Source organism: Falco naumanni, chromosome 2, assembly GCF_017639655.2.
Source record: "Falco naumanni isolate bFalNau1 chromosome 2, bFalNau1.pat, whole genome shotgun sequence".
Taxonomy (NCBI): domain Eukaryota; kingdom Metazoa; phylum Chordata; class Aves; order Falconiformes; family Falconidae; genus Falco; species Falco naumanni.
The window spans coordinates 98,525,876-98,538,937 of NC_054055.1; the positions used below are offsets into that span (position 1 = coordinate 98,525,876).

General features: G+C 37.7%; 1 long non-coding RNA gene across 1 annotated transcript in view; it reads right to left on the reverse strand.

Moving 5' to 3' along the window:
* Positions 1-162: 162 nt before the first annotated feature.
* Positions 163-13,062, reverse strand: part of LOC121082986 — a 29,234-nt gene continuing 16,334 nt past the window's right edge. The window contains exon 4 of the long non-coding RNA XR_005826199.1: positions 163-1,091. This is a non-coding gene — a long non-coding RNA (uncharacterized LOC121082986). The remainder of the gene's footprint in view (positions 1,092-13,062) is intronic.

Sequence of the window (13,062 nt, forward strand, 5' to 3'; positions counted from 1 at the left end):
AAATTCTTGTAAAGCAGAAACATTTTTTCTCTCCATAATAATTTTCTTCATTTGTTCATATAGCAAGTATATCTGAAATACTTGAAAATATTACCAAGAGTTAAAGTTTAATTTGCCGAATTTGGAAAATAATTCAGGTGAGAGAGTTGAAGTTGCTGAAATATACATATACATTCATATATTTATTCTTAGTTTCAGGATAAAAAGATATCATGTAGTATTTTACATTAATGTCTAACAAAAATGTAGAAAATATAGACATGAATAAATAAGTAAGCAAAAATTTATTTCTGAGAATGTGTCAGAGTGAATGCGCTGTGAAACTTACAGGTATACAACTAATTTGGATGCCATATAAAATGTAAGAATTAGAAATATAAGAACTTAATTTGAAGGCAAGAGCTTCTGGGGGATTATGAAAATGAAATCAAGAAAGTATTCCTTTTACTAAAGAGAATGCAACAGGTGTTAGTAGTATATTTAAATAGATGTCATATGGATGGGGTCTGTTTACTTATTAAAAAAACCCCAGCACCACAGCATTACTTAGATTTTGGTTTTGGCTCTGGTTTGGTGATGGGTGGTGGTCAGAAAAGGAGCAAGGAACATAACATTTTCCTCAGTGGGATATTCTTAAACAAAACATAATCAAACAACATTTTTGCTTACTTTCCCTCAAGACTCTTCGTAAAACAGAGAAACAGAGAAGATACAAAAATTGTTGTATACTTTTGGAAATGAAATTGAATTGCATTATTATTCCAAGAATTTTTTTCACTATCACATTTTGAAAGAGCACATGAGATTTTCTCATGCTTTTTGAAGCCATAAACAGTAGTAAGTATTTAAAAGGATGAAAATTAAAAACAGTACAGAAAAAATACATTACAGTGCAAGAGGTCTTTCATTATTTGACTTTGGATCTGAATTATTCTTATTTTGTTATAGTAAGCATTCTTATTAATGCAGCTACTAGAATTCTTTCATAAAAAAAAATATGGGGAAAAATATACATGAGTTTAAGGTGAAAAAATACTTCTCTTTTGCATTTAGTAGGCAGACATTCCCAAGTTCAAATAATGTGCTTTTCCCTAAAATAAAGCAAATAAAATAAATAAATAAAAAATCAGTTAAAATATTCACTTACTTTTCCTGTCTCTCACAGTTTTTGGATGTTTATCATATAAGATAAAAAAATAATGTGGACTTCTGTTTTCATCACTGAAGTCCAATCAAGTTTACAAATCAGAAGTGAACTGTTCCTACTACAGTTATTGAGCACTAGGAATAAATATCTGCTTTGATACAGTAAAGTGGGGAAGGAGAAGACAACTACAGGATTGAACTAAGCTTGGCAGAAGAAAGAAGAGGTCAGGAAAGAAAGATGATATCTTAAAGGTAAAAATTAGATTTAAAAATCAACTGAAAAATATTTTTCATTAACTAAAACCTGAACATTCAAATATTAATCTTGACTCCTTATTAACAAATCCTTCAAAACCACTACCCTCCCAAGAGTCACAGACTGAAGACTGGTGTCTCTGTCTGCAATGTCACTTACATACCAGGGCATGCCACAAAATTTCCTGGATCACAAGATCTGGTTCTCAGATCATATGTATGTCACAGCACATGGCAAGGATGCTTTGTTTTCCTTTCTAAGAAAACCAGAGCATGTGGTAGAGACCCTACTGCTTTATGTAGGTTTTATCCACATAGAGTCAGAACATAGCTGGACTGCATCTGAGGTGAAGACAGCTGAAGCTGGGAAACCGGCAACACTCCTGAATCCTGCAATACATATTTATCTTCTCATAATGTCGATACAGTTCCAGTTAATAAGCTTGGATTCTGTTTTTTGGCTGTAAGCCTGGATTATGGCCAACCACCATGCCAAAGCTAATGTGCAAATGACATGCAGTAAGTTTCTGCCACTTAGACTGCATCGCACTGTTTGCTTTGGTTCCTTACAGAGAATCCTAGATCTCTCAGTTGAGCATCAGTGCTTTTGCCCACTGCATTTCTCATTTTGGTGATGACCTCAATAATTAGATTTATCAGAATAAATTATAATATCTTTAAAGACTCACACTATTGGCATTTTGGGCACATTATCCAGTTATCTTATAATTAAAAAAGAATTCACTTTCCATTGAGGAACAAATCCCCCCATTCTTTGTTGTCAGAAACTCAGCAGAAAATGTACTTTACAAAATTACATATTTCAAGTAAAGCACGACTGCAACTAGATTTAAAATGCTTACCAGCTTTTGCTTCCAGGGCTAGAAATCTTAGTCCGCCCAGTAATTCATATTTTTTTATAAATATTGAACATTCAAACTACATATTTTTTCATACCTTTTCTCAGGTATCAAAGCTCTATTGTTAGTAAGACCATCTTGGCTGATGTTATTCATAATAAACCAGTGCCAATTACTGTAGGAGGTCTTGACACTAACAGAAGTCCTCAAAGTTTGTTTCAAAATTTCCCCATTACAGCTTTATAATTTTAATAACAGCATAAGCAGACTCTGTACGAAAAAGGTTCAGATTTACCTTGACTAGTTTAGCTTAGGTCTTTCAAAATTACCAATGTCAACAACTGGGGAAAAAAAACTTCATGAAGAAGTAGCACTCTTAATCCTCTTTCCTACAGCAACTCTTGGTGAATCACAGACTTTTTATCTTTTCTGTGAACACTTTCACACCTCCAGACTGAAACTACATGTAGGGAAAGGGAGAACATGCTTGTGATGGAGGGCTTCAAATACTCATGGATGTTTGTGAAGGGGAAAAAAGCGGAGTTAGCTGTCAAGGCCTGGAGTACTGTACTCCACTGCAGGAGTTTTCCTTTCATTGCTCAAGGCCACCTCTCCTAAACGAGAGCTGTTGGAGATGCCTCAGCCAGCTGGGGAGCTCTTAGAGAAAAGCTGGAAGAGGCATCAGTGAAGGCTCTCCAACCTTTCCTTGTGAGCTGCTCTTAAACTAAGGTTCTCCAGACTGGTGGGTGTCTGTATGAGTCACGTTGAAGCTGCATTGCAACCATTTTCATTCCTGGCAATGTACCGCATAGATCTTGACCCAAACCTACGGATCTGACTGCTTGGCCTGGCCAGGCCTTCGACCCCAGCACCTTGGGCTCACTCTGGTTCCTGTCTCTAGCCTTGATCGTGATCCTCACCTGCAGGCTGACTCCCTGGCTGGACCTCAGGCCTCCCTGTCATCACAGACACACTGCTCTAGGCTGGTCCTGGTCACCATCCTCATCCCAGCCCTGCTCTCACTGGGTGCGGTGGCATGGGGATGTCATTATGGAGGCCCCAGACCTGCTGGTTCCGTGGCCAGCCTTGGCTCCTGGTTCTCTCCCTTGGCTGCACCCTAACCATAAAACCTGTTAGGAAAATAAACGGGGGAGCACATCTTTTAACAACAGGAATTGACTGTTTTGGGTGTTTCGGGTAACCTAAAAGTGGAACAGCGCACCCCACCTCAGTGACGTTACTCTGGTGATGGCCAGATGACTTTCTTACTTCTCAAGGACCGAGGCTATTGCACAAGATATTGCCTTGAGAATCCAAGGCAGTGCTTTGGAAAAAGACTTCAGGTGGACGTAGGAGTTCTTGGTATTGGTCGTGTTAAACCACAGGTCATCTCAGGGCCAAACACAACTTTTATTTACCATCATTGTTTACTCTATATTGAACAGAAATTGTGGTAAGGATATATCCACTTGAGTTTAAGATGGAAAAAAATTTTGTCATGTGACGGCCTACTCAAGAGTCAGTGTCACTTGAATACAGAAATTTTAAGTGCCTAATATATTTCAGATCCTTTACAGTTTCACTTTGTTCAATAGCAGAGCTTGTAAAGGCCTAAATGTCCCTAAGAACCTACAATCTCTGGAATTTCATGGTATCTTTTATTTTGTAAAAATAATCTCAGAAAAGAAATACTCCTACAGTTTAGACACCTTCTACAGTTAATCAACCATAGCCTAACTAGAAGGTTCTTTCTCTGCTGTCATGTATGTATGGTATGTATTCAACATTAATGAAGAATATTAATTATGTCATTAAGCTGAGAAGTCTGTTGGACAGGCAAGGAAAATAACACTTCTCTAAATTAATTTCTGTGCGTGAAAGATTTTTATAACATGATCTGTAAGATTCAAAAATAAGGATTTTTTTCTTCATTTCAACCTCAATTACTACAACTAATTCTGTTCTTTTCATAATTTCAAGCTCAATAAATGCCATTTATGAGTTGGGACTGCTCAAATGTCTGCCTGCAGTCATCAGTAAGCTTTAACTCTTTTCTGAAGAGAAAGTCTTCCTGAAAATTAGATTTGCAAGGTGATACTGTCTGTGCAAATGTATGACTTGATCATGCTGTTTCTCCGAATACTCTATTCCTAATCCATAATCACAAACTGACAGCATTCTTCTGTGGCTGTACTTCTCCATCTGAAGAAATAGCTGCTGTTTTAATATATAATATCAAGTCATAGACAGACAAACTTATTCACAGTATGGCTGTCATAAGCCAGCTCCTACTTTATGAAAATCATCACCAGGATAGTAGAGAAAATCTTTGCATACAAGACAAGTATTACAAACTGTGTACAGTTTATTAAGTTTTAAGAATGTGTTTTGCAAATGGGATTGCAATTTAGTTCTGCTTCTGGAAGAGGTTCTTAAGGCCAATAAGGGACTATATATTCCAGGAAAGACAGAAATCTCATTTTTCTCCTATGAGGTAGCTAGTAATATTCTTAAGAGGGAGGAAGACATGTCTTATATTAAAGTATGCAATCTCCCTAAAATATACACTTTAACTTTCTGGTCACCATTATTCTTTTGCTGTGCGTTATATGGAATGGAAGAATCACTACTAGTCTGAAAATGATTTTCCAAACAATGTTTCAGATTTCCTGGAAGTATATTGTAGGTGCTTAGACACACACCTGACCAATACTCTTCTGAAGCATTTCTACTGCTCTGTACAATGGTAGTATAGGCTCTTTCAACAGGGAATACTTCATCTGGGAAGAAAGGAACATACTTTCCATACACCCAGGAGTGGGTTAAATGAAAACTGAAAAGCAGAGAAATGAAAGAAGAGGCATTTAAGATAAATAAATAAATAGATAGGTAATCATCTATTTATTCTCCCCTTGACAGACAGAGAGAATTGTATAGACTGAAGACTTTGGATACCTAAAGATGGGTAGTCAAAGCTGTGCAGCCTGTGGTTGCCTCCTGTTGTGGTCTATGATACCAGGGGTTGGCTTGCCATGAATGTCTATATTTCCCATCAGCACTCAACTACAAAATAGCGTCTTCCTCCAAGAGATTTGTAGCAACTATGTACCTGAGAGCCTCTTGCATGCATGATTCCCTTCCTTGATTCCACACCTGGCTTAATGACTAGGATGAAGAATGAAGTTCTCTATTTCTCATGAGCTGACATGTCCCATCCCTGTCAAACTGTTGGTAGCTTTAACGTTTCATTATGCCACATCCTTTGGCTTTATCACATCCTGAAGTCCTCTCCTATTGCCAGCTTAGAGAAGCAACATGAAATCTTTCAGCAAGAAGTTTGTGGGTATTTTAAATGCTCTTCCCCCACCACCCCCCAATGTTATTTCCCTTCAGCCAAGTTACTAGGATACTCTGTAATATAAAATAGAGATAGGGAAAATACTTTTGGCTTCCATCCCCACCTAGTGCAATCCAGTGTAACAATTAAGTAAAAGAACCAGGGTGCTGACTGGCTGAAGGCAAATAGGGTCCTTTTGCTAGCATCAAGTCTGTCTTGAATTCTCAGAAAAGATGAAGAAAGAGGGGTACTAAGTTCCTACCTCAGGAAGGAAAGCTACCTTCTACAGCATGTAGAAGACTAGCAATTCTAAGGATCTGACCAGATTGTGGGATTACCACCAAGGCAGAGTAGTTATTTCGAAGTGCTGTCAGTAACAAATTACAAAAAATCAGTTTGCTCCGCTGTGGCTAATTCTTGGGTCATTGGCAATAGCAATAGTATGCAAATTAATAAATAGGTGTTCAAAACAATGAAAAGGAGATCCATACCTCAGCTTCACCTGAGACAGGACAAAAGATGAATGCAAGAGATGCTTCTATGTGCTGGTACTAAAGAATCTTGTCCCAAAGCATTGGCAGTATTAAGGTGTTTTTTTAAAATTATTGATTGGTTAACTCCACGTTTAAAAATTTGATCAATTTTTCCCAAAGTTGCCTTCTGACATTGCTATTCTATGTATAGATTACACTAAAGCAATATCCAGAAGTAACAGACAACTACTCACTAGAAGATTAAATCCACAGCTGCCTTTGTGTGCTTACCACTGGAGACTAGGGCAAGGAATGCACATATCTGGCTCTACATCAAGTGATCAAATATTTTATAGCTAACCAAGAACATTGTGACTTTATAACACGAGCTTTCAGATTCCTTTTGCATTCAGTAATAAAGGAATTACTTTGTAACTGTCCTGAGCCAATCATATTTCCTGATCTGTATATCTTTTAAATATATGTCATTCTAGCTAAAGGAATTTGCATGTTGAAGTATCTGTTACATAACTTACTGCCACAGGTAAACACTGTTTTATTTAACAAGATGCATATTTTCTATCTTCTCTTTATTGTACTGTTTTCTGATATGCCTTTGTTAGCTTTCTGTTATGTAAAGAGAAAAGATGAGCTGATAACTTTCAAAATTATACAAAATGAAAATAAACAGACATATATTTGTAGTCTTCTATTCCATCACTGTTTTCTGTAAAATTCTATGTTTTTCATCCTGTAAAATCTCCATGAACAAAGAAAGAATTACCTTATTCACATTATATTTGTAAAGTGCCTCAAATTGTGGTAAATGTGGAAAATGTCTTTTGAGCCAAAACTTCAAGTATGAATTCTTGGTATTCAATCTGAATGCCAGAGCCCTGACCTTTAACACTTCTTAGACCAAAAGGGGAACTATAACAAATATGTGTCAAGAGGTGATGACTCTTCTCTCTGTCATCTTAAGAAACATAGCAGTATCTGTGCCCTTCCAAGCAAAAGCAGTATTGCATCAATAACAAGTGATGTCCAGATGAAGCAAGCAAATCTTTAACTAATTAAGAATCAAGCTGTTTTATATTGTTCATTATTTGGTTAGCTTTCATTTGGTGGACGCTATCAAGATCTTTCTCTTTCCTCAATTTCCTCATTTTGGAAATAGTAACTCAAAAATAATCATGAAAACCTACTTCCAATCATCATAACATTTACAACTCTGAGACTTATCAGTTACTCTGTTAAGAATAAAAAAATACATCTGCTTTCAGTCTAGAGGGCTATTATGGAATATGGATGGCTAAGAGGTACTTACACATAGAATACAGCCATGCTTGAACAAGCTGGTGAGGAAATATGTAAGAAAACTCCACCACTGGTTTAAAAAATGTGGAAGCTAAGTCAGTTAAGAAATTTGTATAAATTAAATGCACATCTGAAATACATAATGTCACTATATTAGCGTGGATAACATATTTTCTTTTTTGCAAGGATTATATGAAGCTACAGCAGTTTGGCATGCCTAACTAATGCAAACCCAATTCTGGTTTTTCTTTTTCCTAAAATAATGTCAAAGAGAGAAGAAAACAGTAAAACCAAATCATTGTTTTCTTCTTTACAATGTGCCAAGAAGTGCAACAAAAAGTACTGAAATGCTAATGCAGGAAAAAATATAGTATGTGAATTCTAATGGCTTTTCATTACATTTTGATGAAATTAGAGATAGGGCTCTGCTGCAAGAACACAATGGTTATTGCAACACAGAGAATTTATCAGCAAATGCAGAATATCAAGAACATGGTATCAAATCTTTTCTTTAAGACTACAAAGAAGCAGCTAACAAATCAACAGTGTGCATAAGCAGTTCACTGATAAATCCTGGAAATAAAATGATCTCTCGTCAGCTAAGCCTCTGATCTATGATTATTGTACAATCAAAACAGGTCTTCCATTTTCCCTGAGTATAACTGCATACAAACAAATTTGCAAAAATGACAGACTATTTTGAAAGAATAACAGTCTGCTATCATAAATCACACTGCAACTAAACCTTGTAAGTCATTATAATTTGACTGCTGGTGGGAGAAGCGATAAGACACAAAAATTGTCATTTTAGGAATGAAAGGGAGTAAAATCAGCTGAAATTGCATAGAACTACTGTCAGTCATGCAGCTACCACTACAGCCATTCTACTGTACTTGCAGAGCTTGGATAGTCTTTTCCTTTCGAGTGGTTAGTACATCCATCTAATCATCATTTTCCTCCCAGTGACAGCTCTCAAGTCTTTTTCCTGACAGTTATAGTTTTTTTGTCTGCTTCTAAGGAGACTTTCCAAAAGTGAGAAGCAGAGAATGGTTCACATAGTGTTGACAAATCAATGAAATCTGTATCAGGCCATTTAATTGTCATATTCTGCTTGTATACAGAATTATACGTAAATATTTTGGATATCTTATGAGCATAATCCCATAATTCCCAATGTTCTTGTCTATAAGAGCCCATCTATTACCCGTGAAGTTGGACTGCATTCATTCTAGGTTATAAATCTGTAAAATTCTACTGCAGACAATACTTAATGAAAGATATATTTAATGAACATTATGAAAAGTGACAAGTTATCCAACACCACTCTCACATATGTGCATAACACATTAGCTAACATTTTATATTAGAACAGCTGGCCAGCTGAGATGTCTTGTTTCCTTTATATAAATATAATTATAGCTAAAAACAATTATAGCAAGACCTTCATAATCACCAAATTAGTGAAGATGTCTGAAATTTTATTAATGGATCATTTGCAATCTCTTTTTCTATACTACTGAAACTATCATTTGCATTTTATGTCCCATTTTAATACCATCATCCCAATGCTTAACATCCATATCAGTAAGTTCAAAAATACTGCTGTCCTTCAGAATGTGGCTTAAATCTTCTTCCTAATGTGACTTCAAAAACATTAGAAAAAAGTTCATCATGTTTTCAAAACAATTTGCTACCTTTTGAAAAGGAAGACACACACACACACAAAAAGTCTCCCAATGCGACAGCCAAATGTCATGAAATGTTACCAGCTCAGAAAGTCCCAACAGCTGGCACTGCTCCTTTTCTTTGTACTGCAGTGCCCCCTGCAGGTGTAAAAGATCTTCTCTGTCTCCATAGCATTTTCTGTGGCTCTTTTGAGTGGAGCACCTCATCTGATAAACACTTCACTTCCAAAACCCCTGCTAATCGCTGAACGTTGTTTGACTCACAGAACAAACTTATAAAGCAGAAAAACGGAAGGTAGAGGAAAAAACCTTTGATACATACTGTATCTTAGATGAGGAAGACTATGCATAAGCCAGACAAATGAGCACCTTGCAGGGGTTAGTGAAAACTTGTGTCCCAGTCTGTACTCTGTAGGTCTCAAGAGGTTTAAACTGGACAGGAATATGATTGTCCTCTAAAGCAATTTGAATCCAAAACCTCTGGCTTCAATCTTAAATGAACTGTATGTTGTTACTATTTTTCTTAAATGAGCACAATAAAAAAAAGTAAATGAAGTCTTTCAGGATGATAGACTTTGTGAACTAACCGCTCCCACCAATATATGTTAAGCATGACCCCAGACCACTGACTTTACATGACTACCATTATACTGCAGAACATACTTTGAAAAATAATAGATGCTCATCCCTCTTTGACAGGTTTCAGATAGGGAGCTATGGAGCAATCAAAAAGATCCAGGAAGCAATGTGAACCTCTGAAACCCAGGTGGGGGCCTGATGGCCTTCAACAGCAGTTATGCTGGTACTATTGGAGTGATTGCTGTTCCATCCAAAATGCACTGTTAAACTAGGTAATTTGAGGGATTTGTGGAAATTACTCACAGACTAGTAGCTTGATTGAGGAAGCATGTCAAAAAAGAGACAAAGCAAGGACATTTCACAGTTGTCTGCAAGTAATATTTGATTTTATTAGTTGTGTCATGTTTCCCACTGTATTAAACTCTGGAAGGATGTTAAGCATAAACTCCATGAAGTAATTACAACATATTCACAGCAGATAGGGCATTGTGGATAAAACTGTATATAGTGGTTTGTCCCATTTTTGTGGAATATACAGTTTCAATGTAGGGACACGTGAAGCTTCAGAAACACTGTGGCAGTACATAAGGAGTCTATAGGCCTGGTTCCTTGCCTGTCCTCCACTGACAAATTGGAAATATGCAACTAAAAATTAATAAATTATTGTTTTCCCAAAGAAGATGCTTCTGTGTAACTAGTAATAGAGTAAATTAAGAGAACAGTAATTGTGACAGGATGACCGTGGCTGGATGCTGGGTGCCCACCAGAGCTGCTCTGTCACTCCCCTTTGTCAGCTGGACAGGGGAGAGAAGATACAACAAAAGGCTCGTGGGTCAAGATAAGGACAGGGAGATCACTCAGCAATTACTGTCACAGGCAAAACAGACTGGGACTTGGAGAATTGGTTTAATTTACTGCCAGTCAAAGCAGAGTAGGATAATGAGAAATAAAATTAAATCTTAAAACATCTTCCCCCCACCCCTCCCTTCTTCCCAGGTTCAACTTCACTCCCAGTGTTCTCTGCCTCCTCCCCACCAAGCAGCGCAGGGGGACAGGGAATGGGGGTTGCGGTCAGTTCATCACATGTTGTCTCTGCAGCTCATTCCTCTTCACACTCTTCCCCTGCTCCAGCCTGGGGTCCCACCCATGGGAGACAAGTTAGTTCTCCATAAACTTCTCCAACCTGAGTCCTTCCCACAGAGTGCAGCCCCTCAAGGAACAGACTGCTCCAGTGTGGGTCCCCTGAGGGGTCACAAGCCCGGCCAGCAAACCGGCTCCAGCACGGGCTCCTCTCTCCACAGGGCCACCGATCTTGCCAGGAGCCTGCTCCAGCACAGGCTGCCCGCAGGGTCACATCCTTCGCATCCACCTGCACTGGCGTGGGGTCCTCCATGGGCTGCAGGGGAATCTCTGCTCCAGCACCTGGCGCACCTCCTCCCTCCTCACCTTTCTTTTTCACTGACCTTGGAGTCTGCAAACTTGTTTCTCTCACACATTCTCACTCCTCTCTTTGGCTGCAGTTCATGTTGTGCAGAATTTTTTTTCCCCTTCTTAAATGTGTTGTCCCAGAGATGCTACCACCATCGCTGATGGGCTGGGCCTTGGCCAGCGGCGGGTCCATCTCTGAGCCAGCTGGCATTGGCTCTGTGGGACATGGGGGAAGCTTCTAGCAGCTTCTCACAGATGCCATCCCTGTAGCCCCCCCACTACAAAGCTTTGCCACACAAACCCAACAAAGTAGTTCAGTTTTAGCTGAAGCTATGTATACATACATTATAGATTATAAAAATGAAAAAAATCATGTTCCAAAATATTTTTGTATTTACAAGTAGTTCCTGCTTATTTTAAATGGATTTGGTCTTCAGCAGCACTGCGTTATAATTTTGGAAGAGTAGAAGAACGCATTCTAGCTCTAAGTCGTTGATTGTAAACTTTTTCTTTCAATTATATAAATAGCTATTGCAGTTGAATTAATTAGTAGTGATGATCTAGTTGGTCAAATCTATTTTTTTACCCATTAGACACACTTTTGAATTGAAAATACAGGGCATTCATAAAACTAGATGACAGAAATCTCATTAAGGAAATGGCTGTAAACAGATGTAGCTCAACCTCCGTTTTAGTGATCTCAGTTTATAACATGAGGGATTACGGTGCAGCAATGGTGGTAAATATATACATACATATATATACACTGAGATATAGATGCACATAAATACACGTGCATACATATCTATGGGCATGTCCTTCAGTTCAGAGCTGCAGTAGGTTGTATCACTACATTGAAAACCAAAACCTAAATGTTCATGTGGAATTTTATTCTCCTTAACCCTTCTGACAGTCACAGGTTCACTCAGGATGTGTATTTCAGAAACAGAAGAGTATGATTTCGGAAGGGAAGGAGGGGAGCAGTTGTCACATGTAAGTACTTTCCCTAATTTCTAGCCTCTTCTGGGGTCACCTGCTTCATCTCCTTTTCTACTCACCTTTCTTTTATTTCTATATTTCTTCCTTTCTTTTCAGACATCTTGCTGATCACTACTTCGTACACTTTTTCTTGTTGTCATTAATGGAGAAATGTTTATTAAAACTGAAAGACTATAGGTCTTAAGATGGTAAATAAGGACACTATTACATCAATATTTTTCTTTGGACTCTAAACAGAGGTGGCCATTTCCTACACATACCTAGTACTCACGGTTTTGTTGTATCTTGGGATCAAATTACATACCTGTGACTTAGTCCTTGCAAACTAGATGCCAGCAAATTACTTACTTGGTCACAGTTCATTTTTTAGTATTGGTCAATCTATATTTAATTAGTTAATTTAATGTGTATCACCTATATGGTGGGGTTTTTTCAATTAAAATCCTAATCAGCATAATTAAAGAAAATAACATACTTAGGGCAGTGCATTGTTTGCTAAGCAAATACAGAAGGTTAAATCAAAAGAATTTTTTGTTGGCCTGGAAAAAACTGGAAATTCTGGAAAGAATTGGCTGCAGACTTGGTTTAGCAACCATGTCTCATCTTATGGCTTATTTAAATATTCTTACACAAGAACATAAAACCACATTAAAAAAACCCACAAGTACAAAAATTTCAGAATGAAACGTCAAGGGTTCCTAACTATCCTTTCTGTTCAGTGCTGAACAGACACAGGAGAGCAGCAAGCAAAGGTTATTTTAATGTTTTTCATGATTCGTGTCACTAGATTTTATTCTTACTGAACTTGTGATACCTACTCAGACGAATACAATGCTAAGTATCTGAAAGGAAGGTGTTCAGTTGAAACTTGTTCAAGGTTCCCTCTGCAGTCTGTGGGATGAGGCAACACATGCTGTGGCAGATGTCTAAAGGGCAATGGCATTGATTGTCACCTGAAGAGGTCTATCCCCTTCTCCCCACAA